Source organism: Symphalangus syndactylus, chromosome 23 (assembly GCF_028878055.3).
Source record: "Symphalangus syndactylus isolate Jambi chromosome 23, NHGRI_mSymSyn1-v2.1_pri, whole genome shotgun sequence".
Taxonomy (NCBI): Eukaryota; Metazoa; Chordata; class Mammalia; order Primates; family Hylobatidae; genus Symphalangus; species Symphalangus syndactylus.
The window spans coordinates 42568198-42595268 of record NC_072445.2 but is presented as its reverse complement, the minus strand read 5'-3'; the positions used below and the strand labels follow the sequence as shown (position 1 = coordinate 42595268).

Below are 27071 nucleotides of genomic sequence, written 5' to 3'. Positions count from 1 at the left end.
ATAGTTGTGGGTCTTTTCCCTCTTTTTTCTTTTTTCTATACTATGGAGGAGATCGTGTCTTGTTGGATTTTTTGTTTGTTTGTTTTTGTTTTGAGACGGAGTCTCGCTCTGTCGCCAGGGTGGAGTGCAGTTGTGCAATCTCGGCTCACTGCAGCCTCCGCCTCCCGGGTTCAAGCGATTCTCCTGCGTCAGCCTCCCCAGTAGCTGAGATTACAGGGGCCCGCCACCACGCCCAGCTAGCTAATTTTTTCTATTTTTAGTAGAGACAGGGTTTCACCATATTGGCCAGGATGGTCTCGGTCTCCTGACCTCATAAACCCTGGGTAAGTGATGTGACATGGGGTTTTCTCCGTAGGAAGATGTTTGACAACTTTTTCAATTTATTTCGTAGTTTGACTATTCATTATTGCTATTCCTTCTTGAATCGTACTTAATAAGTCATGTCGTCCTAATAATTTCTCCATTTCATAAAAGTATCCAAATGTATTTGGCCAGATTCTTTCCCCTTTTGTTTTGTTTTAACGTTTACTGGTTTAATTTTTTTTGTTCTATTTTTTATATCTTCCTGACCAGACAATTGTTTTTACTTTCACTGGTTTATTATAAAGGGCATTACAAAGGCTGTCTTTCGCCTTTTGGAGAAGCTGCTTCCTCTTCTTCAAGATCTTTTCCTGGCTCGCATCTTCTCCTGTTTTCAGGTCTCTGTTAACACCTTAGTTCCTCAGATATTGCGGACAGTCTAATTCGCCCCGCGACGTGAGGGAGAACCCAGGAGCGGGGTCTGGCAGAGAAAGAACGCTTCCGTTCAACGACCACGTCCACTTGAATCATGAGCAGGTTTTAAGACGTGTGTTTCTTCGGCTCCTCTAAATTTTAGAAAGGGGGCGATATTTAAACTGATATTTAACTGATTTAAATATTTAACTGATATTTAACTGATTTAAACTGATGTTTAAACTGATATTTAAACTGTGTGTCTGCGAGTCAAACTTGTAACCGAGCGCCTACTGAGGACCAGAGGAAACGTGATGGTCGCCCCCTGCGGGACCAGGTGAATAAAGCTCCTTAAGATGCACTCAACTGAGTTCACTGAGCCCATTCAACAGGCGGGAAGAGGATACTCCTGGACCAGGGCGCACGCTTTCCCCATCCCACCCCGGACTCCAGGCAGCTGTGTGCCAGCCTGGCCAAGCGCTTCCTCCAAAGTACAAACAGCTGAAAGGTGGTGTGCTGGCCCCACCTGAATCACTCGCAACTCCAAAGAGGTGTGTGATGCAACTTCCCATTTCCACGGGAAAGGACTGCAGAGAATTCACGTTCACTTTCCGAAATTAATTGGATGCTACAATTTGGTGGTGTGGGAGGTTGTGCAGTGTTGCTTGAGAGTGAAAAATGGAGAATCAACCACGAAGGGATTCGAACCCTCAATCTTCTGATCCGAAGTCAGACGCCTTATCCATTAGGCCACGTGGTCCTACGCCTTTGCAACTGCAAAAAATTTAAGAAATGTTGTAAGATTGGCTATTAACCTGGATTTTATATCTATTGTATGGTTCTACTTATATGACATGATTTCTGTTGTTAACCTAATTTCAAAGATAGTGTAAGTAATACAAAAGCTAAATAACTTGCCAGTGTCACACAATAACAAGGTAATGCAAAGTGAGTATTTCGATTTTCTCCAAACTCCTACCCTTAACTTGACACCAAATGTTACACCAAATTTTGCACATGCACCACGTTGCTTCTCTCAGCTGGTGACAAAAAGTTGTAAAGAAAGGGAAAAAGGATTGAACGTCTCTCTATAATCACTACTACGCATGATCAGCTTGCATTCAGCATAGAGAGCCTCTGGAAATAAATGAAAATCACCAGGTGAACGAGAAAGACCCCTCAGGCGACCTTCTCAGCTTGGCGTCCAATTCAGCTGCAACAGCTGCAATTAGCATTAAATAGAGGCATCTTCCTAGGCCTGGCTCCGCTTGGTAACCAAAACTAGACCCTGCTGAATACTCTCTAGTGAGACGTTTGTTAAAAGCCCAAGAGTATAGCGGGCACTTGGAGAATAATGTAGAAAATGCCTATCATCTTGCGCAACCACTCGGTGGTGGCGCTGTGTGGTAGAGGGGGCAGGAGCCGGGCTTTAGGCCCGAAAAGTTGCGGTTCGAACCACTTCGTAGTGGTTGTGTATTTTCATTTCAGTTCTTCATTTGACCCAGCCATCCTTGACTCGCAGGATTCTGACCTCCCGCTAGTGATGTGCCGGTGGGAAACACACAGGAAGGAAAGGCGCGCGCGAGGCCTGCCCCCGGAAAGAACGACGCCTGTGTGGGCCCCCTTCTGTGAGTGCCGGAGGCGTGGTGAAAGCAACAGGATGCATATGGTGGTCTCATTCCCCATTACTGGGAACTCTTGGAGAGCCTGATTTGAGTCTCTATGGGACCTGCCTCTTCATCCTGGCTTCCGGCTCTCTCAAAGTCTGCTACACAGATTTTTCATATTCCAGAAGGGCTGGAGAAATATTTATTTAACGAAAAGCTCTTCTATTCAGCAACTGCACCCTGAGGAGGCTGCGCTCTCTTTCTCTTGCCCTCCACGAAAGCACCACCCGGATTCTCTCACCCACCTGGTCAAAGTGTCAGCTTGCAGGGATCTGTTCTTAACCCAGCCTGAAGGGCTTCAGTGAACACCTAGGAAGCAAACTTACTCTGAGACCTAAAAGATGAGAAAGAATTAGTTTTAAAAGAAAAAAAGTGCAGAAAGAGGCTGCACGTTGTGGCTCACGTCCGTAATCCCCACACTTTGGGAGGCCAAGACGCGGTAGGGGGGTGGGGGAGTGGAGGGGAGAGTTGGAGGGAGAAGTTGGAGGGGGGAGTTGGCGGGTGGCGGGGGGGATTGCCTAAGGCCAGGGGTTTGAGACCATCCTGGGCAACATAGCGAACCTCTCTCTCTTCTCTCTTAAAAAAAAAAAAGCCAAATAGGTGATCCACAGTATATGCAATGGTATAAAAAATGTTACCCAATTAATTTGAAAATTTAAACAGTAAATTCTGCAAAAGTTATCAATTATGAAATTCGATTCAAGAGGAAATAACAGGTAACTGTTACATAAATTGAATAGTCAAAAATTGTCCTACAGAGAAAGTCCTAAACCCAGATATTTTCACCTGAAAGTTCTTCAAAACAATCCAGGGAGAATAATTTCAATTGGATACAAACTTTTCCAAACATAGTGACAGAGGGAAGACTTTTCACCTCATTTTCACCTTCATCCTAATACCAAACCAGAAAAAAGACAATGAGAGAAAGAAAAATCATAGGTCAATCTCATTCATGAACATAAAATCAGAAATCAAAAAAAAAAAAGCTGAATCCACCAATGTTTAAAAAATCATAACAAATCCAGATTTATACCAAAATCAGGATGTCAATTTAACGTGAGAAGAACAGTGTTATGATTCAGTACATTAAGAAATTAAAGGAAAAAAATATGTTCACCTCAAAAGAGGCAGAAAAACATTGGATAAATTTCACTGTCTGCTCACAATGCAACTGTTAACAATCTAGAAATAGAAGGAAATTTCTTTTACTTAATTTTTAAAAGATAAAAATAATCTACAGAAAAACAATTCTCAAAGGTAAAAAGTTTAAAACACTTTACTTGAGATTGGGACTACAAATGGTATACCAGGAATTGCGACTTCCATTCCTTCCCAGACATAAGGAAAGTAAAAAAGTTATAATTCTTAGGAAGAAACAGAACTATCTTTTCTTTCTGTTTTTTCTTTAACAGTTTGTTTGTGTAAAAAATTAACAAATTTAAAATTAAATTATTATAATTATTAAGAGTCTCAACACATTTTCCCTTGATAGCTGTAACAATTTACAAAAGCAAGGACATGCAATGCAGAAAAACCTAGAAGTCACAGGAAATGAGATATTTTGATATTTCAATAACAAAAAAACACAAAAATATGGCATAATTTCATTTATAGAAACTACAAACTAAGCATCCTAAAATATCTATTGTTTATGGATACAAATATAATTAGTGAAGCTAACAAATAAGAGCAAGAGAATGATTATTTCAAACATTATTATAGTGGTTATCTCAGCATGAGAATGAGAGAGGTATACTATAGAGTGGGGTAAATGGAGTTTCTAAAATAATGATAATGCTGTCTTTCTTAATGTGACTTCATATTTTTTAAGAAAATTTTTAATTGCAATATAAGAAACATACAGAAAAGTGCCCAAATGCAAGTATATATAGATCATTGAATGTATATGAAGAGAATATATCTTTGAACTCCCACTCAGATCTTCTGTTTCAATGTATTGCCACTGTTTCCATCAAATAGATCCCAGAACTAAATTTTGTCACTTGAGCTGTGTCAAGAGATAGAAAATTATCAGTCCCTCCAGAAACCACTCTCATGCCCCCTCTTAATCACGTTCTCCATAAGGGTAACCACTTTCTTGACATCTAACATCATCTTTGAATTTTGCATATTTTCATACTCCATATAAATAGGATTATATAATAAATACTCTCTTATGCCTGGCTTCTTTTATGCAGGAATATGTGAAATTCATCCATGTTGTTGCATTTAACAATTGTTCTTTCTCACTGCTGTGTATATATTCCGCAATATGAATATACCAATTTTTTATGTTTGTTTACCCGTTCTGCTGGTGATGGATGTTTGGGTTGTTTCCAGTTTGGGGATATTATAAACCGCACCTGTAGGAAAACTCTTGGACTTGCTTTTTTTTTTTTTGGCATATGTGTGCACAAGTTTTACTGGGTATTAAAATAAAGAGAATAAATCGATTTTTAATGTGTGCTGACAGCTTTCAAAACCCATTATTCTCTTTGATCTATCTGCCTCACATTTAGGTCAGTGTATAAGAAAGTGTATTTAATCTATGGATCACTTTTGGTAGTGTGGACATTTTAACATTATTAATTCTTCCAATCCATGAACATGAAATATCTTTTCATGTATTTGCGTCTTCACCAATTAATTTCATCAATGTCAATAGTTGGTTAAATTTGTTCCTAAGCATTTATTCTTTTTGATGCTATTGTAAATGGGATTCTTAATTTCCTTTTTGGATAGTGTTCATTGTTGGTGTATAGAAATGCAACTGATTTTTGCATGTTGATTTTGTACTCTGCAACTTTACTGAATTCATTTATTAGTTTTAACAGTTTTTTTGGTGGGGTATTTAGGGTTTTCTATATATAAGATCATGCATACAAAAATCAACTCGAGATGAATCAAAAGCTTAAATCTAAGACCAGAAACCATTAAAATGCTACAAGACAGCATCAGAGAAACCCTTCTAGACATTGGCTTAGGCAAAGAGTTCATCACCAAGAACCCAAAAGCAAATGCAACAAAAACAAAGATAAATAAACCAAAAAGCTTCTGCACAGCAAGAGAAGTAATCAGCAGAGTAAACCAACAACCCACAGAGTGGGAGAAAATCTTTGCAAACTATATATCCAACAAAGGACTAATATCCAGAATCTACGAGGAACTCAAACAAATCAGCAAGAAAAAACAAATAATCCCATCAAAAAGTGGGCTAAGGACATGAATAGACAATTTTCAAAAGAAGATATACAAATGGCCAACAAACTTGAAAAATGCTCAACATCACTAGTAATCAGGGAAATGCAAATCAAAACCACAATGTGATACCACCTTACTGCTACAAGAACGGCCATAATAAAAAAAATAAAAAATAATATATGTTGGCGATGATGTGGTGAAAAGGGAATACTTTTACACTGCTGGTGGGAATGTAAACTAGCACAGCCAATATGGAAAATAGTATGCAAATTATTTAAAGAACTAAAAGTAGATCTATCATTTGATCCAGTAATCCCACTACTGGGTATCTACCCAGAGGAAAGTAAGTCATTATATGAATAAGACACTTGCATACACATGTTTATAGCTGCCCAATTTGCAATTGCAAAAATATGGAACCAGCCCAAGTGCCCATTAATCAACAAATGGATAAAGAAAATGTGTTATGTATTAAATATACACCATGGAATACTACTCAGCCATAAAAAGGAATGAAATAATGGCATTCGCAGCAACCTGGATTAAGTTGGAGACCATTATTCTAAGTGAAGTAACTCAGGAATGGAAAACCAACCATCATGTGTTGTCACTTATAAGTGGGAGCTAAGTGAAGATGCAAAAGCATAAGAATGATATAATGGACTTTGGGGACTCACGAGGTGTGGGGGGAGGGTAAGGGATAAAAGTCTACACATTGGGTACAGTGTACACTGCTTGGGTGATGGATGCACTAAAATCTCAGAAATCATCACTAAAGAACTTATCCATGTAACCAAAGACCATCTGTTCCCCAAAAACCTATTGAAATAAAAAACAATACTAAGATCATGTCATCTGCAGATACAATTTAACTTCTTCCTTTCAGATTTGGATATCTTATTTCTTTTTTCTTGCCCAATTGTTTTGGCTAGGACTTCCAGTACTATATTGAATAGAAATGGTGAGAGTGGGCCTCCTCAGCTTGTTCCTGATGTTAGAGGAAAATCAGATTTTCACTATTGAGTTTGTTAGCTCTGGGCTTATCATATATAGCCTTTGTTATGGTGAGGTACATTCCTTCTATACCTAATTTACTGAGAGTTTTTATCATGCAAGTTGTTGAATCTTGTGAAATACTTTTTCTACATTTATTGAAATTATCATATTATTTTATCCTTTATTCCATTAATGTGATATATCACATTCATTGATTTGTATATGTTGAACTACCTTTGCACTCCAGGGATAAATTCCACTTGATCATGGCACATGATCCTTTTAATGTACTGTTGGATTCAGTTTGCTGCTATTTTATTGAGGATTTGGGCATCTATTTTCATCAAGGATATTGGCCTACAATTTTCTTGTAATGTCCTTGTCTAGCTTTGGTATCAGAGCAATGCTGACCTCATAGAAATAGTTTGGAAGTATTTTCCCCTCTTTGAGTTTTTGGAAGAGTTTGAGAAGGATTGGTACCAGTTCTTTAAATGTTTGGTAGGATTCAGCAGTGCAGCCATAAGGTCTTGGGATTTTCTGTGTTGGGAGGTTTTGATTGCTACTTCAACCTCTTTACTTGTTATTGGTCTGTTCAAATTTTCTATTTTTTCATGATTCAGTCTTGGTAGATTGTATGTTTCTAAGAATTATCCATTTCTTCTAAGTTATCCAATTTGTTGGCATATAATTATTGATAGTAGTGGATTACAATCCTTTGTATTTGTCAGTGGAAAAAAAACACACTCAAAGTGTTGTTTTTTTCTATTCTCTCACCCAGCAGCCTCAACACCAACCAACGTCTTTTGTGACCAAATGTTTGTGTGTAGGGGGGTGTTCCCCACACACCAAACAAGCAATCAATTTTGTAGCAGAAACCAACTCAGCATCCTCCAACCCAGTTCAATTCTGACATTATCCACCTGGAAATAGTTTCAGCTCCCACAGGTTGAGAGCTCAGTTTCACAAAACTGCCCCCATTTCAGACACAAGCCACAAGTCTGGGCCTCCAGAACTTCTGACCAACCAGGTTCAAGTTAGGGCTCCCAAGACCCCCTCTTTGAGTTTGATTAATTTGCTACAGCAGCTCACAGAACTCAAGGAAACACTTAGTTTACAGGTTGATTATTAAGGATATAATAAAGGATGCAAACGAACAGCCAGATAAAGAGATAAACAGGGTGTGATCTGAAAGGGTCCAGAGCACAAGAGCTTTCCTTCCTATGAAGTTGGGATGTGCTGTCTTCCCAACATGTGGAAGAGTCTGTCCTCCCATTATAGGCCCAGAGCAGGGAATTGAGGGCAAAATTTCCAGAGAGGTGCTCTGGAGACTTCAGCATTTGCTGCCCAGGGCTGCTTCAGGACTCTGCTTGCCACACTCTGGCACAGAGCTCCTTGGATGCTCCAGCCATGGCTCTGGAGGGTGCAATGGTAAGCCTTGGTGATGTCTACATGTTGTTGATTCTGCAGACATGCATAGTGCAAGAGATGTTGGGCCTCCACCCAGATTTCAAATGGGCAGCCTGGGGGCCCAGACAGAAACTTGTTGTAGGGTTAGAGCCACCAAAGAGAGTTCCCACTAGATCAAAGCCTAGTGGAGCTGTGGGATCAGGACTGCCTCCAAGACCCTAGAGGTGTAGAGCAACCAGCATGTAACTCCAGCCTGGGAGAGCTTCAAGCATGAGACTCCAACATGTGAGAGCTGTGACATGGCCTGCACCCAGCAAAACCATAGGGGTGGGGCAGCCCAAGGCCTTGGGACCTAACCACCACCCGACTGTGCCCAGATGGAGGGACATGGAGTCAAGGAAGAGAATTCTGGAGCTTTAATACTTAATGTGCTCTTCCTGTTGGGTTTTAGACTTACTTGGCATTAGTTATTCTTTTATTTTTGACTATTTCTCCCTTTTGGAATGGGAACATCTATCTTACACCCGGGCCACCATTGTATTTTGGAAGCAGATTACTTGTTTTGATTTCATAGGCTCACAGTTGTAGGAAATTTGCCTCAAGATGAATCATGCCTTGAGTCTCACCCATATCTTGTTTAGATGATACTTTGGAGTTTTGTGTTGGTGCTGGAAGGAGTTAAGATCTTAGAGCTATTGGGATAGAGTGAATGTGTTTTGCATGTGAGAAGGACATAAATTTTGAAATTCAGGGGTGGAATGCTATGGTTTGAATGTGTCCCCTAAAGTTCACATGTTGGGAACTTAAGTTCCCAGTGCAATACTGTTGAGAGATGGATCCTTTAAAAGGCGATTAGGTCTTAGGGCTCTGCCCTCATGAATGAATGAGTGTCATTATCACAGGAGTAGGCTCATTATTGCAAGAGTGGGCTCATTATGGTAAGAGTAAATTTGTTATAAAAGTTGAGTTTGACTCTCTGTCATTCACGTGCATACTCTTTTGCCCTTCTGCCTTCTGCCATGAGATAATGCAGCCCAATGGCCCATGCCAGATATGGCACCCTCAATCTCGGATTTACCGGTTGCCAGAATTGTAAGAAAAAAATTTCCTTTCTTTATAAAATACTCAGTCTGTGATATTCTGTTATAGCAACATAAAACGGATCAAGAAATTCCTCTAGTTGGAAAATTTCAAATAATCTGTCTTCAAGTTCACTGATTCTTTCTTCTGCATGATTGAGTTTGCTATTGAAATCCTTGATTTAATTTTTCTGTTCTGTCATTGTATTCTACAGCTGCAGTATTTCTGTTAGGTTCCTTTTCATGGTTTCTAGTTATTAAACTTCTCCTTTTGTTCATGCATTGTTTTCCTCATTTTTATTTAGTTGTCTATATACATTCTTTTATAGCTTATTGAGCTTGTTTCAGATGATTATTTTGAATTCTTTATCAAGTAATGTGTAGATCTTTATTTCTTACAGTTCAGTTACTATCAAGTAATGTGTAGATCTTTATTTCTTACAGTTCAGTTACTGAAGCATTAATAGTTTTCTTCAGTGAAATCATGTTTGACTAATTCTTCACAATCTGTGTGGCGTTGCATTGGTGTCTGTGCATTTGAAGGAAGAAAAACTTCTTCCAATCTTATAGACTGATTTTGGCAGGTACAGACATTCTCCTGTTGAGTTGCCTAGAACAGAAGATATATTCCTCTCAAGCACACATGAAACATTCGCCATGAGGACCACATTCCAGGCCATAAAACAAACCTCAAAAAATTAAAAGGGTGAAAATGATGCGATGTATTTTCTCTTACCATAATGTAATGGAATTATAAATCAATGGCAGGGAAAAAATGTGCAAAACACAAAAATATGTGGAAATTAAGCAACACTCTTGTATAACCAGTGGGTCAAATAAGAAATACCAAAGGAAACCAGAAAATACTTTGAGATGAATAAAAATGGAGACACAACATACAAAAACTTATAGGATGCAGATAAAGCAGTGCTTGGAAGAAAATTTATAGCTGTAAATGCCTGTATCAAAAAAGAAGAAAGATGTCAAATCAGTGACCTAACTTTCTACCTGTAGCTTTATGATAAGTTTTGAAGTCAGGTAGTGTGAGCCCTTCCACTTTTATCTTCTTAAGCAATAAGCAGGATCTTTTAGGAGCTTATATATACCTAGATACTTTTTAATATATAAATTAAAAATCTCAGAGAGGAAAACCAAGGAACTGCTGAATATGGTTGCCTCTAAAAGAGTGGCCCTAGAGAGACATGCTGTGGATTTAGGGAAGAATAAGCAAGTGTTACCTATGTAATACACACACACACACAAACACATATTCTTTTGAGTGATATATTCCATTTAATATGACAGGAGATGATACCATTGAGCAGTTAACATTATTTCTGTTTTATCAATTATGCAATGATGATATTAAAATAACTGACTTATAGGTCACCTTCCAGCTCTAGCAATAAATATATTGATTATAAGCAAACAAAGTTATAAAGATGAATCTGGGTTTATGAGAAAAGAGATGAGGTTTCAAATTGAAATGTTTTAAAGAACTTTGGTATAGGAACATTAATTTGTCATGTATAAACTAGCTTTGTCATATTTGTTAAGCTGTCACAGTTTGAGGAAATGGTAGTGGGCAGAAAGAAAAAAATTCTGACACAAGGAGATAAGACAAAGAGAAGGAAGAGGAAAAACAGTTGCAGTTCTAAGGCACAAGGTGTCCTAGATGTTTTTCCTGATGCATAGGTACCACTTGAATAGGACAATAGTGAGACAGCTTTCCTTGTCCTCCCCACTCCGACCTCTGCCCTATCCCATGGAGCTGAATTCCCCATCGCCGCTGTCCACACCTCCTGTTGCTGAGTTGGGTAAACACCAGGAAGTCACCTATGTGGATTCCTGTCTCATCTTTGGGAGCTTTACAGAAACTCCAATGTTCAAAAGTAAAATTGAAAATAAGTGAAACAAAGATTTGTTTGGTAAATCATTCTCTTTAGCTCTTAAAGATTCTGCACAATATTGAAGAATAAAAAAGTAAGAAGACTCACATTACCAGACTTCAAGAATTACTGTAAAACTACAGTAATCAAGACGGTGTGGTATTGGTAAAAGAACAGACACGTAGAACAAGAGAATAGAGACTCCAGAAATAGACCCACACAAATATAGCCACGTGATCATTGACAAAGGAGCAAATATAATTCATTGGAAAAAAGGACAGTCCTAGATAGGTATTTGCCCATCTGATTTGAAAACTCTTGTCCACACGAAATGCCTATACATGAATGTTTATAGTAGCTTTATTCATAACATTCATAGTATTCTTCAAAAACTGGAAGCATCTAAGATGTCCTTCAATGGGCAAATATATTTACAAGCTGTAGTACATTCATGCCTTGGAATTTTATACAGAAATTTAAAATGCGCCATAAAACCGTGAAAAGGCATGGATAAACCTTATGTGCATATTGCTAAGTGAAAAAAAAGTCAGCCTGAACAGCTTACGGACTATGATTCCAATTATATGACACTGACCTTCTGAAAAGGCAAAACTACAGAGATAGTTAAATGATTCTTGATTGCCAGGAGTTTGTGGGGAGGAGAGGAGGGTTGAATAGGTGAAGCGCAATAGATTATCATTTAATTCAGTAAGCTCATATAGAAAAAAGAGGAGGAGAGTCAAGGTGAAACACAAAGTTTTGATATCAAAGTGGAAAACGAAGAGAGAGGGAGGTAAAGGAAAAGAAGGTGAGACAGTGAAAGAAAAGGACATAGAGGGATAGTGAGAGCGATGACTGGAGCCAGAGCGCAAGGGAGAGAAGAAGGAGAAGGCGGGAAGCTACACAGAGAAGGAGGGAAAGAGAGAACAAAGTGAGGGCGAGAGGGATGAGACAGAAAGAAAAGGGAGGAAAGAGCAACAAAGGGAAAGACAGTGTGCCCAGTTATCAATGTATTGGCTGCCAGCTCCAAATCGCCCCTTCCTTGCCCTGCTCTGTGATACTGGAGGTGGACCCTGAAAACATTTCTATTTGGCCAAATAGTAATGTTTAAGCTGTGCTACGGGAGTACACTGCAAGAGGAAGGGGCCTCCGGACCCCATGATTTTTCTGCTTGTTCCTGCTGAAACCAAGGTGTTAATCTGATCGGGTATGCCAAACTTACCCTGCCCTGCTTGCTTTTGGCCGCTGTCTTTTTGTGATTTTTTTTCCCCTGTGAAGCTGAGGGCCGCTCCGCTGAACATTAGAACTTAACCCTTACCGGCGACCTTGTAGATAACGTCTATAAGGCACCATGGTAACGGTCGCTTCAGTTGTTTTTCAGTAACCTGGAGCAACTCCTGTCCAGTTTAAACCGGTTGAGACCACCGACCTTTCAACTGGACCTGCGCAAGTGCCCAAGAGGTGGCCAAAAACTCCACCCTCAGATCATACTAACACCGCCATTTTCTGTACATTATGTCCAATGCAATACCATGAACTTTTGCGCAGAACGAACCTGTTACTTCATTTTCCCTAACTGCCAATCACTTTTCCCCATACCTTAGACCACCCCACTTCCCTAACTCGTAATTATCCCTAAGGCTTCTCTTTCGGGAAACGGATCTGAGAGCTGCTCTTCTGCCTTCTCCCTGGGCTGCCCTGTGAATAAATCTTTTCTCTTTTGCGCAAACTGCTAATCACAGTGATTGATTTTCTGTGCGTGGACAGAACAAACCAGGTCAATAACACTGCTGTGTGCGGTGGGGCTGTGGGACACCCAGGGTGACCATGCCCAGCGAGTTTGTGAAACTCCCGCCTGACGACTTTCCAACGAACCTTACACAAGCCCTAGCAGGCGGCTCCCCAGAGAGCTCATTCCACACTCTAATAATGGGTGATTGCCTGCATGCCAGCTCCAGCCTATGGCACAGAGAACTTTTCAGCCAATGGCAGTGGGAAGTGCTTCTTCCGCTTTGTTCCTGTCTTGGATGCTCTGCCTCAGGCCTAGAGGCAGTGGCTGCTCCGGAGAGTTCTCTACTCTTACTAGACAGTGTCCTGCTACTAGTTAATAATTCTTTAAGTTGAACATTTCTTGTTCAAATTGCCATGAGGTTTCTGCCTTCTGGCTAGATCTTAACTGATTAAATTAAGTAGTGGATAACAGAGCAGGAAGCTGGGAGAGAAGGAAAAATGAAAGGGAGGGCAAAAGAAATAAAGTAGAAAGTTGAAGTGATTAGTATGGGTCCATACAGCTTGATGGAAAATGTTCTGACTTTGGATCAGAATCAAGTCCGTAGAAGGAGTCTTTCAGCCTCCTTCTGAGAATATAGCCACAGTGTAGTGAATGTGAGTTATCTTAGTTCAGCTCCTTAACTCTACAAAGGATAGAATCATTTTCTCTTTTATTTGATGCCCATGGAGATGAAGTCCTCTTCTTGTGCATCATAGTTGATCAGTAATTTTAGAGTGAAATGAAAGAAAGTAGCTTATGAAAGAGAGTTGTCTTGCTGATATGCCACCCCCTTTTCAGATGAAACACACAGGAGCTGGCAAAAACGACCTCTGAATCAGCTGGCCTGCCCTGTGAGGATAATGTGCTGTTCTTTTTTCCTCCTGAGCAAGCATGACCCTAGTTCTCCCACACTCTGGGAGTAAATAAACAAGACTGTCAAAGAGGTCCTCACCACAGCCTTCAGCCAATGTCTCAGGAACCGATGCTTACCTGAGACATAGAAAGTGAGGTGATGTGGTTGCTTAGATTTATCTTCTCATTTGTGCTGCTCCTGGCACTCTTATTGCTATGAGATTACTAAAAAATTTCCTGGAACATATTTTCTAAAATAATTAATTGATACACTGATTTGATCTTTACCAATTATATGAATGGCATGAAATTATCACATGTATCCTGAAAACAGGTGCATCTATTATGTATACATTTTAAAAATTCAAAGGGAAATAATCTATTACAATCTCTTCCTCTCTTACATATCAGAGGGTCCTATATTGAGTCCAAAGGGAAATTATTTTCTTTCTTTTTTTTCTTCTTTTGTTTTTTTTTTTTGAGACAGAGTCTCACTCTGTCTCCCAGGTAGGAGTGCAGTGGCGATCCTTCCACCACAGCCTCCTAAGTAGGTGGGACCACAGGCACTCACCATCATGCTGGGCTAATTTTTTTCTCTTTTCTTTTTTTTTTTGAGACAGAGTCTCACTCTGTCATCCAGGCTAGAGTGTAGTGGCATGATATCAGCTCACTGCAATCTCCGCCTCCCGAGTTCAAGCGATTCTCCTGCCTCAGCCTCCCGAGTAGCTGGGAATACAGGCACCCGCCACTGCGCTGGGCTTATTTTTGCATTTTTAGTAGACACGAGGTTTCACCATGTTGGTCAGGCTGGTCTTGAAAACTCCTGACCTCAAGCAGTCCACCTGCCTCGGCCTCACAAAGTGCTGGGTTTACACACGCTGGGCTAATTTTTAAATTTTTTGTTGAGACAGAGTCTCACTGTATTGCCTAGGCTGCTCTTGAACTCCTGGGCTCAAGTGATCTTCCTGCTTCGGCCTCCCAAAGTGCTGGAATTACAGGCATGAGCCACCACACCTGGCCAGGGAAATTATTTTCTTTCTTATTGTTTTTAACTTTAATGTTTTGAATAGATAATATGACATAGTTTATAATTTTTTTTAATGTAAAACAATAGTCAGTAAAATGTCTTCCTCTCTCCCCCACCCCAGTGCCCTTGCCAGTCCTGGGTTCTTAAAACCTCAGATGACTAGTATCAGGTTCAGGTGTCTCCTTACAGGGCAATTTTTGGCATATAAATTCAAACATGTGTATATTATCTTCCCCATGTTTACACAAATGATAGAGTGCTATTTACACTTCTCTGTACCTTACTTTTTCATTTAATATATTCATTCAGTAGTAAATGTTATTGAGCACCAACTATGTGCTGGACATTTTTCTAGACATTAAAGATACAATAGTAGGGTGAAATGAATGATATATTTCCTGCCTTCATGGAGCTGATATTCTAGTGAAGAAGACAGAATAAGTAAATCAGATAAAAATGAAATATATTATGTTAAATAATAATAAATTCTAATGAGAAAAGGCAGAAAAGAGGAATAAGATATGCTGAGAGGTTTGAAATTTTATCTAGTGTGGTTTTATCTAAATGAGGAAATTTTATCTAAATGAGGAAAAGCCTCATTTAGATGATTTTTTGAATAAAGACTGAAAAAAATAGAGGAGCCAGCCATGAAGATATCTAAGAAAAGAGCATTCTAGGCAGAGGGAAGAAAAGTGAGGATGCTCTGAAGCAAGAATGAGCCTGCAGTGTCCAAGGAACCCCAAAGAGACAATGAGGTTGGGGTGGAGTAAAGGAGGGTAGGATAGAAGATGAAATCAGAGAAATAAAGGAAGGAGCCCAGATCCTACAGGATGTTAGGATTTTCTTTACAAAGACTCTTCTTGGCTCAGATCTTTTTATAATACTCTAGAATTACAGATGCCAATACAAATGGGAGTGGCATTGTGGTTCCTATTTTTATTAATTAATTAGAGCATGACATGGAAGATTTGGGGGAAAATGCTAAAATCTGGTTGGACAACAGCCACCTGGATACCCAAATGAGGTACAGGATATGACTGAATATTATCAATGGCCTATCTTAGAAGACAATTTTAAAAATACTACTGGCTAGGGGTGATGGCTCACACCTGTAATCCCAGCACTTTGGGAGGCTGAAGCGGGCGGATCATGAGGTCAGGAGTTCAAGACCAGCCTGGCCAACATAGTGAAACCCCATCTCTACTAAAATATACAAAAAATTAGCCAGGCGTGGTGGCACCCACCTGTAATCCCAGCTACTCAGAAGGCTGAGGCAGGAGAATCACTTTAATCCAGGAAGACGAGGTTGCAGTGATCCGAGATCGCACCACTGCACTCCAGCCAGGGTGAGAGTGCAAGACTCCATCTCAAAAATGAAATGAAGGCCAGGCGCGGTGGCTCACGCCTGTAATCCCAGCACTTTAGGAGGCCGAGGCAGGCGGATCACCTGATGTCAGGAGATCGAGACCATCCTGGCTAACACAGTGAAACCCCGTCTCTACTAAAAAAAAAAAAAAGAAAAAAAAAGATTAGCAGGCTTGGTGGCGGACGTTTGTAGTCCCAGCTACTCGGGAGGCTGAGGCAGGAGAATGGCGTGAACCCAGGAGGTGGAGCTTGCAGTGAGCCGAGATCACGCCGCCACTGCACTCCAGCCTGAGCGACAGAGCGAGACTCCGTCTCAGAAAAAAACAAAAAAAAAGAAATGAAATAAAATAAATAAAAAAATACTACCAAACCATAGTTGGCCCAAGAAGTACAGCAGCTGGGCAAAGCCATGCAAACACAGTGAGTTCAGAGATGCTCAAATAAATCTAAATCCCTTTTTGAAACAGAGGATTTGGGGCTCTTTTCCAACCCTACAATTTGTCATTGAAAAAACAAGTCCTTGAATAGCAACCTGACATTTATCAAAATTGAGTTCTAGGAAATTTCTCCACTGGCTGTTCTCAAAATAATTAATTCTTGCCAACATACTCCAGGGGAAAAATGTTTGAAAAGAAATCACGGCATTTTAGTTAATGAGTGGAGCCTTGGTAACAGGCATGAGCCACTGCACCCAGCCTCTTTTTACATTTTTTCATCTCCCTGTGTTTAAAAATGCTCAATTTTGGGGCTTTTAAGCTTGTAGTTTGGAAAATATGAGTATCAGTTTTGTAAATTGATAAACTAGGCTAGTGCAGGCACTGTGGAAATTCAGTCAACAAAATCTATTGTTGATATGTGTCTTGGATGAGGAGTAGAAGAAAGGATGATAAATGGAATTGCAGTTAACTAAGAGGAATAAAAAACAAGGTTGTTTTGGCAGCTGTCCCCTATACATCCAGCTGCATCCCCATCTGAGACCTTGCTGTCCCCTGTACATCCAGCTGCATCCCCATCTGAAACCTTGCTTGACAACTTTGCATAAAGCCAATAGGTACCTCAGTTGCTGCTGAGCAGCAGCCTTGTCACTACTCCTGGCTTTGAACTACCCTCCCCACTTCAGGGTCCTCATGTCTTGCTACTCAATGCATAGTTTGCGGAAAATAAATGTCGACACCATTTGAGAACTTGTTAGAAATGCAAAATCTTGAATTCCATCCAGACCAAAAGAATCAGAATGTGCATTTCAACAACTCCCAGGTGATTCATATACCCATTACAGTTAAGAATCACTGCCCAAAAACAGTGGTTCTCAAATTTTGATGTGTGCTATGGTTTGAATGTTGGCATCCCCACAAAATTCATATATTGAAATCTAATGCCCAGTGTGGCGGTATTATGAGATGGGGCTTTTGGGAAGTGATTAGGTCATGATCCCTCCACTCTCATGAATGGGATTTGTGCCCTTATAAAAGAGGCCTGAGGAGCTTGTTTGCTTCTTCCATCATGTGAGGACACATAGGAAGTGTGATCTATGAGGAAAAGGCTCTCACCAAACACCAAATCTGCTGGCCTCTTGATCTTGGACTTCCCAGCCTCCAGAATATGAGCAGTAAATTCCTGTTGTTCATAAATTACCCAAAGATATTTTGTTATACCAGCCAGAACAGACAAGGCAGTATGCTGCAGAATTACCTGGAGAGCTTTTAAAAACAAATGTTGCAGTTTCTGATTCATTAGGTCCTGGGGTGGGGCCCAAGAATTTGTATCTGTAACAAATTTCCAAGTGCTACTGATCTGGGATCACCCTTTGAGAATCATGATCCTATTGAAACAGTGTATTTGTGACCCTCGTCACCCCATTCCCTGGTCTCTACCCATTTCCACACAGATAATTGAGCTCTACCATCTGGATAGGAAGTTGGCAGCAAAGACAAGGATTTCTGAGAAGGGGCATTCATTCCACCAGTATTACTTAAATTTTTTTTAATCCACGGGGTATCACTAGATTAAATTTTTGTTGAGTGCTTACTGAATGGTATTGCTGCTAATGTGATAGATGGTGTAAAGGAAAGTATGAGATCCTGCTCTTACTGACAATATACTGTCATGTGAATATGAAAAAGTTATTCCTGGTTTTCAGTATTGGAATATTAGGAAGTATTTGTTTTCTGCTCTCTCCTTCCCTTTGCACATAAGGAGGCAAGCTACCTGGGTAGAAGTGCTCACAGGAATAAGGACAGTCTATTTAGGAAGAGGAACAGCCATTTCATAAGACAGAAAAGTAGGATTAATTACCACAGCAACTTTTGCAGAGAATATAGTCTCTAAAGTGATCCTCAGTGGATTCCAAGTATCCTTGCTTCCCTCCTTTTTCTTTTTTCCTTTTTTTTTTTTTATGCCATCTTAGACTCAGACTTCCTTTTTCAAAAGAAGGTCCTTTTTCATCATCTAAGTAAATCTGTCCACTTGTAATTTTAACTCTATTTTTACTTGCCTCCTTGAAGTCTAAATCCATCAGTAATCCCTGTTTCTGTCTCCAGTCTCTTCCTGTCATTCTCTCTCTCTCCCCTTCCTCTCTGAGCCATACTCTTATACACTGCATTGAAAATACCTTCTTATCAGCTTCCTTCAAAAGGCTGAGAGTTTCTTGAATAGAGGACTATATCATACTCATCTTTTGATTCATCTTTATCCCTGGTAAAGTCATATAGTAAGCCCTCAATAAATATTTATTAAGGAAATGAACAAAGCTAAAATCTGTCTACACTAGCTGTTACCTCTTTCTTCTTAGTAATTCAACTCACTGTAATGTTTTCATTTCTACTACTCCACTGAAACCACTTTGAATTGAACAGAGTAATCAATGACCTCTGTTTTTACCAAATTAATAAACTGTATTAATTAAAACTTATGGTGTCAAATGGCACAAATCCTAAACTAGCTTAAGCAAAAAGGAGAATTTACTAGGTCCTATTGATAGAATCCAAGGAAAATTCAAATAATTGAACTTTGGAAAGAACAAGAATATAGCTGATTCTTGGTGAATCAATTGAATCAATTGAAACCTGGAACTCTAGTGATGTCAAGGGCTTTCTATTATATCTACGTCCTTCTGCAAGTTGGCTTTACTCCGTCTCTTGAATTATCTCTATTCCGTACTCTCTACAGAATCGCTGTCTTAACATGAAAAAGAAACTCTCAAGCTTTACATCTTGACTTAAGCCAAGACACAGAATGTATCCTGATCCTTTTATTTGCTCTCACATCCAAAATCCTTGAAAGTCCATCACAAGCCTAGCTTATATCAGCTGTGCAACATGAAACAATCAATTCTGGTCAGGTCAGTGGATTTGTGTAAGATCAAGGTACTTGCCAAAGTATCCAAGAGGATGTGAGTGGGGTACGTAGGAGATAAGGGTTCCCAGGAGAAGGGCAGGAGAATTGCTGAGCGGCTGTCCAAGTTCACTTTAGACCCATCTTACCAAGACTTTATCTTATCAAGGATTTTATATGGTTGACAATTACTCACATGCATATCTCTCATTTCATGGCTACCATTAAATTATTACTTCCCAGCTGTCTTCTGACTTCTTACCATTTTCTTCTCGGTATCTTTTTTTTTTTTTTGAGTCTTCTTTTTCTTTCTGAACATTATATGTGGTGTTATCAAGTGTTTGGTCCTAGAATATTTCTCCTATCACTTCATACATTCTATCTTAGATTATTTAATTCAGTTTCATGCTAACCAAAAATTTTCCCCCTAGCTCCAAACTCATGATGTAGACTCTGTTTGGAGACCTGAATTTCCCAGCAAACGCTCCAAACTCATCAAGTCAGAGAAAGGTTTCCTTCTTCTTCTTCTTCTTCTTTTTTTTTTTTTTTTTTTTTTTTTGAGATGGAGTCGCTCTGTTGCTCTGTCCCCCAGGCTGGAGTGCAATGGTGCGACCTCAGCTCACTGCAACCTCCGCCTCCCAGGTTCAAGCAATTCCAGTCCTCTCCCTCAACCTCCCAAGTAGCTAGGATTATAGGCACCCACCAAACACGCCTGGCTAACTTTTGTATTTTTAGTAGAGACAGGGTTTCACCATCTTGGCCAGGCTGGTCTTGAACTCTTGACCTCGTGATCCACCTGCCTCAGCCTCCCAAAGTGCTGGGATTACAGGCATGAGCATCCTCCTCTTTTTTCTATATGTGCCCAGCCAAGATTACCTTCTTTTGTCTATCAATTCCTCCCTTGTTCTCTGATCCCAAATCAGTGAAATAGCAACTATAACTGCACTGAGGTAAAATATAGGCCATCATAAGGACGAGGCAAAATTCTTATGCTGGTATGATGGAAGTATCCATGTTAAAAAAGCAGATATTTTGAAGCTTTTTAAAAGAGACCACTTATACATATAATTACAGATATTTTCTTTGTGAAGTAGATTTTCATCTCTGTGACACTTGTTTCAGCTTATTCTCTTTCAACATAAAGAAAATCTTCTTCTCCTTTAAAAAATGAAAGACATGTATTTATGTCAAGGGTTTAGACAGTATACTTTTCCTAACCTACAAGATAATTTTTGGTTTTGTATACAGTAGAATTAATTATACTACTATCAGTAAGTTCGTAGAGGGTTAGTTAACCAGGATTAGCATCGAAATTCATGAAAAAAGCATAATTTATAACTTTAAGGAAAAATCTCCAAATTCTTTAACATGTATCCTTAACAAACACAGTTTCCTGTGATAAAACATTTTACTAACAAATATTGAAGGCAATTAATATTAAAATCTTTAAATTTTACATAAAAACTTCTTGGTCATCTCAGCAAATAAATTAGCCAGAAATTAAATTTCATGAGGACTATATATATAAAACTTAAGTATGACTGGAACCTCACCTGGTAAATGCACTATACTTTTGTGACAATTAGGATATAAATATTTCCCCAACTTCTCCCCTTTCTTTATAACAAAGAGTAGTGACTGTTTTTTCAAAAGTACTTGAGTCAACAATCATCTTTCAAGATTTTTAAACTCATTGTAATTATAGTTTTAAAAGTAAATTTTATTTTAATCAAAGTTGAATTACAGTTTTTTTTTTTTTTTTTTTTGAGACAGAGTCTTGCTCTGTTGCCCAGGCTGGAGTGCAGTGGTGTGATCTGGACTCACAGCAGCCTCTGCCCCCCAGGTTCAAGCAATTGTCCTGCCTCAGCCTCCTGAGTAGCTGGGACTACAGGCATACAACACCACACCAGCTAAATTTTGTGTTTTTAGTAGAGATGAGGTTTCACCAGGATGGTCTCGATTTCCTGACCTCGTGATCTGCCCGCCTCAGCCTCCCAAAGTTCTGGGATTACAGGTGTGAGCCACAGCACCTGGCTCAATTAGAGTATTTTAAGCCTATAAATGTATATTCATTAGACCCATCCATCACTTAATGATTTTGCAAACTCTGCTATCTCAGTCTTGATTTGCACTGTTGACATTTTTGGGAAATAACTTTTCAGATATTCTTAATACACATAGAATACAATTTCCAAATTAAGATTGTACTGTGTAAACTGTTTTATAATCTCCTTTTCCCAGTCAGCACAATATTTTGACCAGCTTCTCATGGAAGAAAATGCATCTAAATCTTTATTATTAGGATTGCTTAGTATTTAAATATATGAAAGAAACACTACTTGAGTAAGCAGTTCCTCTAAAGTTGGCCTGTGTAGATGCTTTCCTTCTCTGTCTTAGACTAATATAAACTATCCTAATGTTTTAATCTCATAATTAGATTTGTATATATATTATATAATTCTAACAATTATAGTTGGTCAACTGTTTTAAAACTTTTCTATACTTATTTCTAAATCATCCTCCTGAAAGGCTGTAAAAATTCACTCTGTCCAGCAAGTGTCCAGAAAACGTTTGCCCTTGTATTTATCAATGTTGACAGACACTGAGGGTTGCCAACCCGAGAGCTATTTTCTACTCTTCTTGGAAACAGGATTCCTACTGCATAGTAAAGTACCCTGGCATTGGGGGTGAATCATGATTTTGCTAAGGTATTTTTTATGGCAATCTTATTCCCCTTAAGTAAAGATGTGTAGGGTAAATTATGTGAGACAATTATGGCTACTTAGTTGAAGGGGGAATCTGCTAGAGATTTTTAAAAAAGACTTTCCTTATTGATGGAAGAGAGTTCCAAGAAAAAGCTCTTTTGCCTCATAACACTCCTATTCTTAATTACTTTTTTGTGAGTAGCTAACACTGAGGGTGACAAAGCCCGCTTGTGACCTCTGATGATGAACCTGAGGGCAAAGGCCAACAGATGGAGGAAGGAAGAGAAAACAGGACAAAAACACTCTGTCCCTGCTGACATACATTTCTGGGCCATTGAAATAATGTTCAGACCACTTTATCTTGTGACATAAAATATGTGTTTATGGTTTAAACTACTTTGATCAATTCTAGAATATTCTTATCCTTTATCTTGACAATTACTTCTCCCTGTTCTCTCCTTAGGAGCAGATACTGGAACACTTTGGTTTCTCCTTGATAACTTCACTTCTTTCATTATTTTTTATTCTTTCTATTCTGCTTTCAGCATAATTTTGTCAGATATATATTTAACTAATTCCTTTATATTTTAAACTTCAAAAACATATAAAATAATATTTATAACATATTTATAAGCCATTTACAAAAAATAATAAGCTGAACATCCTCGTTCCCCCAACCCATGTTAAGAAACAATATGACCTTGGTGGCTCTGCCAAAATCACAATCCCTCCCTTCTTCTGTCACCCAAGAGAGATAATCCCTATCCAAAATTCTCTTTTTGTATTTTGTGGGCTTTCTCTTGCTTTATAGTTTTACCACGTAGCATCTCTAATTTATGCTGTTTAGTTTCTTCACATATATAAAATTTTTATAAAGATTTTTTAATATAAATGGTACAATATTTGTGTATTCTTCTGCAACTTGGTTTTCTTTTCCAATATTGTATTGTTAAATTTAATCCACGTTGATGCATGTAAATGTAGGTCATTTATTTTTAAAGTTGACTTTATTGAGGTATAATTTACATAGAATAAATGCACCCATTTTATATACTTTGATGACTTTTGACATATATGCATTTACATATATATATACCCACTACTTAATCAAGCTATAGTCCATTTCATTACCCCCCAAAATTCTCAGTAAGCATTCATTTTTACTACTATATTCTAGTTGTTGAATATAGTACAAATTTTAGTTGTTGAATAAATATATTACAACTGTCCTGTGAATGAACATTTGGGTTGTTCCCAATATGGGTTTTATATTGATGTTATAAACACTCAAAGACATGGCTCCTCACGATGTATGTAAATAAGAGTGGATTTGAAAGATTGTAGGGCATGCACATCTTCAACTTTACTTGATAATGTCATATTGTTTCCTAAAATGCTTGTACCAACATGTACATAAAATTCAGAGTGTAAGAGCTTGAGTTTGATTCACATTCTTACCAACACTTGATACTTTTAATTTGGGCCAGTCTGGTGAGTGTAATTGTAATTTAAATATGTATTTCTGTGATTACAAATTATTTTGAATATCTTTTTATTTTTTGAGATGGAGTCTTACTCTGTTGCCCAGCATCACTGCAACCTCCACCTCCTGGGTTCAAGTGATTCTCCTGCCTCAGCCTCAGCTGGGACTACAGGCGTGTGCCACCACGCACAGCTAATTTTTGTATTTTTAGTAGAGATGGGGTTTCGCCACGTTGGCCAGGCTGGTCTCAAACTCCTGACCTCAGGTGATCCACCCTCCTCGGCTTCCCAAAGTGCTGGGATTATAGGCATGAGCCGCCACACCCAACCTGGTTTCAAATATATTTTTATATGTCTGTTGGGCATACAGACTTTTTCTTTTTTGAAGTGCCTATTTTGCTAATTTTCAACTGAAAGAAGGTTTTTTTGCTTTCAAGTGGAAGAAGAAAATGGCAATTTGAAAAATTTGCTCTCCCAAAATGCAAAAGAGATTTCAGCCACAAATTCATTTGCATTTAAATCCTAAAATAAAGCACAGCATTCTTTCAGCATAAACTCTTAAAAGTCATGCAATCCAGCCAGGCATGGTGGCTCACGTCTGTAACCCCAACACTTTGGGAGGCTGAGGCAGGCGGATCACCAGGTCAGGAGTTTGAGACCAACCTGGCCAATATGGTGAAGCCCTGTCTCTACTAAAAATACAAAAATTAGCCTGTGTGGTGGTGCATGCCTGTAGTCCCAACTACTCCGGAGGCTGAGGCAAAAGAATCGCTTGAACCTGGGAGGTAGAGGTTGCAGTGAGCTGAGATCGTGCCATTGCACTCCAGCCTGGGTAACAGAGTGAGACTCCATCTCAAAAAAAAAAAAAAAGAAAGAAAAAAAGTCATTCAATCCATAACAACCTCAGGCTTTTCCCCTTTATATAATTTTAATGAGCCAAAGGTTTGATTATGAAAACGACTATAACTCCTATAACTCTCTCAATCATAATAACAAATTGATCATAAATTCGATTTAACACACATATGTCAGAATACAAAGCACATAGTATGTTCTTTGAACCAGTAAATACATGTCTTATTCTTTATCATAATAATTTCTAATTGTATAATGTTTGAAACTTTTGCAATCTTTCTATCTTGGTGAACACTGGCAAAGACATTCTGGGAGTTGTTCAGGAGAGATTCACTGCAGAAAGTACACAGCCATACATCAGAGAAGGGACACTTTCTAACAGGGATCCTTTTAGAACCTGACTCAAGATTCTTTTGTCTTTGAAATATCTAAGCAGCCAGCCAAACCAGAACAGCCAAACTCCAAAAGCCCAGAGTTTGACTGTACCACTGAGATCACTCAAGTAATCTCTACCCTCCTTCCTCTGCCATAAAAGCCCCACCCTGGGTTTCCCCTCACTTTGGTTCTTTCTCAAGTTTCTCACCAGCAGAGCTGAAGAAGTGGTCATTCACCCAGGTGGCTGGGGCAATATAGAGGAATCTGGGTGTAAAGTTGCAAAGGCTATCAGGCCCTTTAGGTGCAATTCCCTCTTGTATCCTGCTTCCGCAAACCAGGGCTAGACCAAAGACTTCAAAATATGTGCACGCGCACACACACACGGGCACCAAGCGTAAATTTGTAATTTGCCTCCAAGGCCCAGAATTCAAGCTTTCTTGTTCTTTCATGGAGACCATGTGAGAATTCTCCAAGATATCTGTGGGGGACTTACCCACAAATATATAAATAGATAGGTAACTTAATGGCTTTTACCTCCTTCATCTGTCAATAGCTATAAATGCCCACAGGCTTTTTGGAGAGTTCTCCAGGCTGAAGGACAGTTTTCCTGAATGTGACACTAGCCGAGAGGTCAGAATTAATTACATTCCTTGGTGTCACCTGACCCACAGGAAACTTGCATATCTTTGCCACCCCAAATTGTGAGACTACAGACTGAACTACTGCAAGTCTAATCACCTCCCCTCCCCACCCTACCTTCCCTTTTATTTTCCTGATCAAGTAGGCAGAAAGCAGATGAACAAGTTTGCTGCCTAAATTAACACCCAATCTGGAAATAAAATACAAGTCTCTCCTTCCTGAAGGCATCTTCAATCACTACCAGTGATTCCCTTGGCAGAAAGCACGATTTTGGGAGCTAGTTCTACCACTTCTTAATCATCCAAGTTAAGTCTGGGTTTGTGCATGGAGGCAGTGGGTGGTGGGGTTTTCTGATTCTAGTCATTGTCAGATTTCTTTAAAAAGTGAAGTACTTAGCATCTCCTTCACCCATCTTTGACTCCTCCCTAGTTGCTGTTCTTTGAGTAATAGGAAAAGCCCAACACAACCTCCTGTTATATATAAATACAATTTTTTAAAACCAGCACATATATACATGATAGATGGAAATAAACATTACTGCATAGAGTAGTCATAAGTATACACAAATAAAGATACCTTTGCAGTGTATTCATATACCACGTTTATAGACATGTGAACTTGCTGCAAAACAAGCAGAAAATAGGAAGAGAAAATCAGGTTATCTACAGAATCACTAGTCATCAAATTCATGTTAAGAATAGGCAGTAAGATTTCATGATCTCAATAAAAATCTCAATAAAGCTGTTGCCCTAAAAAAATTTACTTTGATACAATAAAACAGGGAGGTAAGGGAGGAAAGACAAATATTCCTGTGTCTTAAAAAAAAGGTAAAGCAAGTTAGCCTCCTGGCACTGAATCATTTGCAGAAAAAAATAATAATAGGTGTTCAAGTATATTAGAAGGCTTTGTACCAATCTCAGACACCCAAGACTTTATATTTCTTAGAGAGAAAGTGAAGGCTTTGTACCAATCTCAGACATCCAATACTTTATATTTCTTAGAGAGAAAGTAAGGGAATTTAGTTCTCTTGTAATATGTACTCTTAATTCCCTCTTAATTTCTTCCAGACTACTTTAAGTTTTTATAGAAATAAATATAAAATCACCACGTTGCCTTTTGAAATTAAAAATGGGAAACACAATACTTTATTCAATCAATAAAACAAATGGTAAAACATTTTAAAATCCCTTAGTTCCAAAATATGGTCAGATAGGAAAGAGGGCATATAATTTGTCAGTGGGAGAAATTAAACCACTATCTTCTAAATCTATCCACCATTATAAGGTTTTTTGTTTTTGAAAAGCTGTAAGATTATATTAAAACAAACACACAATAAAACATAATCCAATCAAGGTTTCAGGACTAAATATGAACCTTTCGTCTATTTTCAAAGGTTTGGAGGATTATTGAAACTTTCATTACCAAAAGGTTAAATTATTAGTAACATTCTGAATCACTAAATAGCCTTCCTTTCCTTAACTTTGAATATTACATTTATTTGAAATGAAGCACTTACTGTAAATTGCTACCCTGTCTAGGAAAAGATATTTTCTTCATGGATTCTGTCATGTTTTTATGCTAAAGAACCTGTTTTATCTGACTAATTTGCTTTCGATCATTCTAAATGAGTTCAGACACAAGAGCAGATATTTGTGGCATTTTTCTGAATCATCTCCAAACAAAATAGAAGTTGTTAAATCTAATCGAGGTGCCA

General features: G+C 38.7%; 1 long non-coding RNA gene and 1 other non-coding gene across 3 annotated transcripts; both read right to left on the bottom strand.

The window, feature by feature from the left end:
* Positions 1-789: 789 nt before the first annotated feature.
* On the bottom strand, positions 790-12377 carry LOC129473435 (uncharacterized). Of its 2 annotated transcripts, none has more exons than XR_008654255.2 (3): positions 12176-12377; positions 2627-2715; positions 790-1488 (listed from the first exon to the last, which is right to left on the bottom strand). It is a non-coding gene; the product is annotated as an uncharacterized lncRNA (long non-coding RNA). The 2 variants fall into 2 exon arrangements; XR_008654254.2 differs by lacking the exon at positions 12176-12377 and adding an exon at positions 3168-3259.
* On the bottom strand, positions 1402-1474 carry TRNAR-UCG (transfer RNA arginine (anticodon UCG)). Its single transcript has one exon. It is a non-coding gene; the product is annotated as a tRNA-Arg (tRNA).
* Positions 12378-27071: the final 14694 nt, after the last annotated feature.